This window comes from Rhinoderma darwinii, chromosome 12 (genome assembly GCF_050947455.1).
Source record: "Rhinoderma darwinii isolate aRhiDar2 chromosome 12, aRhiDar2.hap1, whole genome shotgun sequence".
Lineage (NCBI taxonomy): Eukaryota > Metazoa > Chordata > Amphibia > Anura > Rhinodermatidae > Rhinoderma > Rhinoderma darwinii.
In genome coordinates this window covers 45,044,428-45,051,099 of record NC_134698.1, presented here as the reverse complement: position 1 = coordinate 45,051,099, position 6,672 = coordinate 45,044,428, and the positions used below count along the sequence as shown (strand labels likewise).

The window sequence follows — 6,672 nt, the reverse complement described above, 5'->3', positions numbered from 1 at the left end:
TCTTCATAATGTTTATAAACTGTTATAATCTGTATTTTATACATGATACAAATTTTTCTGCCAAAACTGTGTAATGTATATATGCTGTAATTTTGTGGCTACAAAATAAAAATCTTGATAATGAAAAAAAAAAAAAAAAAAAAAAATCTAAATTTGAACATGCAGAAAAGAGAAAGTAAATTGTACAATATATATATACAGACATTCTAAATTGGCACAATGGGGCAGATTTACTATTGGTATTGCACCAGAATTCTTGCTTTAAGTGCACCATCTTTTTGGTGCAAATGATTTTATACAAATTTATCAATGAAAAGCGCCAAAAAGTACATATGATTGTGACTCGTCCAATCTTTGAGGCAAAAAAGTGGGCTAACCAAGAGGTGGCATAAAGTTAGACAGAAGTGTCTATTATCAGAAGAATGTGCCACTGTGATAAATTTGGTGCATCTAGTCTAATTGTAAGCTGTCTAAATTTAAGATAGTATTAGTAAATCTGACGCATTGGTCGTAATGAACAACTTTAAAGGGGTTTTAGACCCAGTATAGCTAATGATAAGAAAGAAACCGAAAAGAAAAATGAAAACAGCTGTACATTTAAACTGAGTTGGTGATATATATAGTTGCAAGGTTGAGAAGCTTGAGTTTTGTCTTGATTTATGGTAACAGACAGTCGCTACGGAGTGGGGGCTACACACTCTAATCCGGCAATCTAGGGAAGATTGTGAATTAACAGGGTTGTTTAAAATTATTTCAAGCATTTGAAGAGTTACTGCACTTTTCCAAAAATATTTGATATGTCATACTGACATATCAGAAGTATTGATCGTTGGGTTCCGGGTGTTGAGACCACCATCATTACTGAAACTAAGGTGCAGAAGTGCTCAGCCGAGCACTCTGCACCTTCGGCTGTGATCGGCGTGCCTCATTAGGCTGAAGACGTCTCATAGACTCTTGAAGGAAAATGTCCAAGTTGAGAGGGGATGTTAGGGCATTTTGACCAGGGTCCGTCGCTCCTTATGTTCCTCCGTCTGAAAGACTCTATTAGCAAATAGCCGATCCATTGTGTACACGTGGTTAATCAGATTTCACATTTCAAACATAAAAGGGGTATTAGTACTTTGCCACGATTTTGCAATCATACTCATAGCCGCTAAAATTATAAGATGAGATGATGATGATGTTCACTCTCGTGGCACACTATTTAATTTCGTAGGCTCACCTATCCTTAACATTCCTATCTATTTGTTTTGTTTGGTGTTTCTTGTGTCCTGTCACTTTGACCTGGACCATCTTCTGACTTCACTTACGTCTGTGTTTCTTGTATTTCTGTCTTGTCCCCTGGTTCCAACTCAGCTTGCCTGACTTTGCCATCATCTGCCATGGTAACTACTGCCAGATACAATCCTAGGATGCCATTCTGCGGGCCACAAGTAACAGAATATTATGGTCATAGATTTTGCTGACGTGTCTGATGTGAACAATTTGGTGACCCCAGATTCAGAATACTTTGCAAGTTCTCACTTCTGCCTTAATGAGGCTCTGTCACCAGATTATCAAATCCCTATCTCCTATTGCATGTGATCGGCGCTGCAATGTAGATAACAGTAAAGTTTTTTGTTTTTTTTAAAAACGATCATTTTTGGCTAAGTTATAAGCAATTTTATATTTATGCAAATGAGCCTTTCTAATGGACAACTGGGCGTGTTTTCTCTTATTTCCAACTGGGCGTTTATTGTGTTTTTAGCAACTGGGCGTGTTTACTTCTTTCACTGCACAATCACACTGTGCTGTGGATCACACTGGGCTGGAACAATGAGAAGTGTAGGACACTGATTAGTCACTGATTGGTCAGCGTCATACACTCCTCTGTACAACACCCAGTTGGTAAAAAGTAAACACACCCAGTTGTCCATTGAGAAACTCATTAGCATAAATCTAAACTAGCTCATAACTTGCTCAAAAATGATCGCTTTTCAAAATAAAAACCACTGCTGTTATCTACATTACAGCGCCAATCAGATTATGTAGGAGATAGGCCACTTATAATCTGGTGACAGAGCCTCTTTAACCCCTTAGTGACCAGCCCATTTTAGGCCTTAATGACCAAGCTATTTTATTCGTTTTTCTATAGTCGCATTCAAAGAGCTATAACGTTTTTATTTTTTCGTCTACATAGCTGTATGAGGACTTGTTTTTTGCGGGATTAGTTGTGCTTTTTAATGGCACCATTTTTGGGTACATATAATTTTTATATTAACTTTTATTAACCTTTTTGGGGGGGATTATAAAAAAAACTGAAATTCCGCCATTGTTCTATGCGTTTTTAAATTGACGCCGTTCACTGTGCGACGTAATTAACATGTTACCTTTATTCTATGGGTCGGTACGATTACGGCGATACCACATATGTGGAGGTTTTTTTATGTTTTACGACTTTTGCACAATAAAAACACTTTTGAACTAAAATTATTTGTTTTTGCATCGTCGCTTTCCAAGAGCCGTAATTTTTTTATTTTTCCATCAATGTAGTGATTTTTTGGGCTTGTTTTCTGCGGGACAAGACGTAGTTTTGAGTGGTACTGTTTTGGGGTACATGGGACTTATTGATTCATTTTTATTATGACTTTTTTGGGGGGCAATGGAAAAAAATTGCAATTTCGCCATAGTTTTTGGCGTTTTTTTTTTACGGTGTTCACTTTGCGGTTTAAATGACATATTAACTTTATTAATGGAGTCATTACGGTCGCGGCGATACCACATATGTGTACTTTTTTTTTTTTTTTACACTTTTACTAAATAAAACCACTTTTTATGGAAAAAAATGGTTTTATTTATTTTTTTACTGTACTTTTTATTAATAATCTTTATTTCACTTTGATGACTGATTTTATTAGTCCCACTAGGGGACTTTACTGTGCGATATTCCGATCGCTGCTATAATGCTCTGGTATACTTCGTATACCAGAGCATTATTGCCTGTCAGTGTAAATCTGACAGGCAATCTGTTAGGACGTGCCTCCGGCGCGTCCTAACAGGCATATGTCCAGGGCAGACCTGGGGGCTTTTATCAGTCCCCCGGCTGCCATGACACCCCATCGGAGACCCGCGATTTCATTCGCGGGCCGCCGATGGGTGAGAGAGGGAGCGCACTCCCTCTGTAAACAAAGTTAAATGCCGCGGTCGCTATTGACGGCGGCATTTAACGGGTTAAACGGCCGCGATCGAAGTAAACTTCGATCGCGGGCGTTGGAGCAGGAGCTCAGCTGTCATCAGACAGCAGAGCCCCGGCTCCTGCCTGCACGGGAGACCCGTGCAGGACTTAGACTAGGCTGACGTGAAAAGGCGTCAGCCTAGCCTAAAGCCCAGTAGTAAATGACGTGAAAAGGCGTATTAGTGGTCACTAAGGGGTTAAGAAGGTTGTGCGCATCTTACTCTTTGCCTTTTCAGGACTCTGTCTTCACTTATGTGTTCACTGTACGTAGAGCTTTACTCCCTCGGACTTTGATTGTGTTTGGCTAAATGCCAACTAAAGGTTGGGTACACTTACAGTATTTTCCTGAACCAATGGATAAGGACAAAGAACACACATGGGTATGTATATGGCAAAAAGTCTATAGACACAAAGAATACATAATAAGGCCCCATGCACACGACAGCAAAAAAACCTCAGTTTTTGCGGACCGCAATTGTGGTCCGCAAAAACGGAGCCATTCACTTTCATTGAACACTGACACCTTTCCGTAGCACTATGGAAGGGTGTCAGTGCCGTGGAAATGTTCCGGGAATTATGGAACATGTCCGTTCTTTCGTATTTTGCGGGCCGTGCTCCCATACTTTGTATGGGAGCACGGCCCGAAAATTCGGCTGTCAGTCAGCGGCCGGCCGTGCCTGCAATCGCGGGCCGTGATTGCGGGCACGGTCGTGTGCATGGGGCCTAAAGCGTATAAATTTATTTGCAAAAAATACTCCACAAACACAATAAAAACATTTAAAAAAGCAGATGGCTGCTATAACTGGTTCAACTGGGAGATACTGTCCTGATAAGCAGCCCAATACTAACTCCCCCAGAAAAGAACCTACCTCGAATAACCCTGTACCAAGGGTTATGCCTGAACCAAGGGGGATATGGAGCAAGGACTCAAGTCTACTTACCCTGCAGGAGCGGCACATTGATAAAACTAAGTAAGTAATACTGTATAAGCTCATCCAAAGTATAGAAGGTGATATGTGGAGAAGCCCTTTCAACATGAAAGATACCTGGTAAGGCCCTTCAGCCTCTGCAAAATGACCAAGGGATGTTCGAGCATTTCATTAAATTAATATTTCAGTTAGTTAATAGTTTGTTTCCAATTCATTATCATCTATTAAGATAATTGACTCATCAAAATGTATCATCTATGTCATAATCAGAGAAATGCCTCCTTGAAGATTTGTAGGCACTTATTTGAGGGGTTTTAATTTCAAGTTAATATTTGCATAGGACAGAAAAATCTTTCTGCATGGCGGTTTTGAAAACTTGTTTCAATGTTGGGCCACAATAAAAAAACAGTCTCCAGGCAAATTTATTACAACATCTGACAAATTACAGAACGACATTTTTAGTTTAATGCTTTTAGTTAAAGAGAACCTTTCATCTGCCCATACATGAGCAGCTGAGTGCAGCATGTAATAGGCAGGGCTGCACAAACCCTGGGGCAAGGGGGCGTGCAACATCGCTGTGACACTGTCCAATCAGCTACGGACAGTGTCACAGCAAGAGCTGGAGAGAGGAGAGCATGTGCGCGCACATGCGCAGCTCGGAGCTATGCACACGCATGCTCTCACCCACCCTTGAGCTGTCGGCAGACAAGAACGACAAGACTGTGTGATCTCTCGTGAGAGATCACACAGTCTTGTCGTCCTTGTCTGCCGAGAGCTGAAGAGTGAGAGCGTGTGCGCTCATGCTCTGTCCAGCTCTTGCTGTGATACTGTCCGTAGCTGATTAGACAGTGTTACAGCGATGTTACACGCTTCCTTGCCAATTACACGCCCCATAAACAGTACAGGGGGTTATTTAAATATTGGGCGCCAAATATAACGGCACCAATATCTAAATAACGGAGTAGGATAGGCAAAAAATGTAAAGTGAGACAGGGTTTGTGCAGCCCTCCCCTCCCCATTACATGCTGCACTCAGCTGCACGTGTATGGGCAGGAGAACGGTTCTCATGACAGAACCCGGTGCCCCAAGCCTGTGCGTCATTACAAGCTCTGTCAGACTCCGAATGTATGGAGATATTCTCCTTCAGAAGCATTACTGTATAATATGTCTGCACATGCAGTAAGACATAACATGCCACAATTTTTCTGTCGGATTTGTACAGAATTTGTTAAAAAAACACCTCCGTATTGACAATAGAGGCATCATGGGCCTTTATAACAGTCGTAATATGGCGGTGCTAATTTATTGCTAATGGGTATTACTTGTACAATATTCACCTTGTTTATTAACTGATACCAGTAAAGAGCGTCCTTCTGATGCCACTCACCTCTCAAATACATACAAATACAATGTAAATAGTTAATAAAATGTATTTTTTATTTTATATTGACTGGCTCAGTGTTGTTTATATGTTTGCACTTCCATTAAAGATGGTGTCTATTCATTGGCACACAGTATAGGTTGTAACTTAAGGTTAGCAGCCTTTATTCATGGAGATTTAGAATTCATGTTGCCATGGAGATCCCATTATCCAGCCCCAGAGTTCTGAGTTCACATTTTGTATGTGAATTTATGACGCAGTCTAGATACTGGGCTCCATGTAACAGCACATAAAATTACAATGAGGAGGGAGAATCAATTTTTACATGTTATCTATATCACTTATATCGGTCAATCTGTGACGCAAGCATTAAAGCAACATAATAATTTCTCAATACATTAAGATTATTTCAGAATAAATCATAAATGTAGAATTGTTTGAGTCTAAGTGCACACAAACCCCTGTGAATTGAAGAAAAACAATCACAAGTGAGAACAGTATTCCATGTTTCAGGCAGGCACAAGTACAAGAAAAGCAACTTTCCACTATGAGAACCCTATTCAAAATCTCTCCATATCTCATCTTCCTTGACTTCTGTGAGTATGACATCAAGATGAGGGATATTTGTTCTTAGTGAAAAGCAAAGTGTTCAAAATGTTGTCAATTTTTCAATAGTTGTGTTATATCTTATATGGGTGTTCCCCACTATTGACCCTTATGCAGGGGCGCAACTAGGAAAGACTGGGCCCCATAGAAAACTTTTGACCGGGGCCCCCCTCCCCTGGGTGCCACACAACCCCCCCCCCCTTGTAGATAGTGCCTGCCTGTAGATTCCGCCACACAGCGCCCCCTGTACATAGCACCATACAGCCCCCTGTATATAGCACCATACAGCCCACCTGTAGATAGCACCATACAGCCCCCTCCCTGTATAAAGCACCATACAGCCTCCCTGTAGATAGCAAGATACAGCCCCCTCCCTGTATATAGCGAAATACAGCCCCCTGTAGATAGCACCATACATCCCCTTGTAGATAGCGCCATACAGCCCCCTCCCTGTATATAGTGCCATATAGCCCCCTGTATATAGCACCATACAGCCCCCTGTATATAGCACCATACAGCCCACTGTATATAGCACATACAAC

The 6,672-nt window shown here is 41.1% G+C and overlaps 1 long non-coding RNA gene across 1 annotated transcript in view; it reads left to right on the top strand.

The window, feature by feature from the left end:
* The first annotated feature begins 5,810 nt into the window (after positions 1 to 5,810).
* The window catches only part of LOC142664595 (uncharacterized), a 50,366-nt gene continuing 49,504 nt past the window's right edge, over positions 5,811 to 6,672 (top strand). Inside the window, exon 1 of the long non-coding RNA XR_012851329.1 lies at positions 5,811 to 6,120. This is a non-coding gene — a long non-coding RNA (uncharacterized LOC142664595). The remainder of the gene's footprint in view (positions 6,121 to 6,672) is intronic.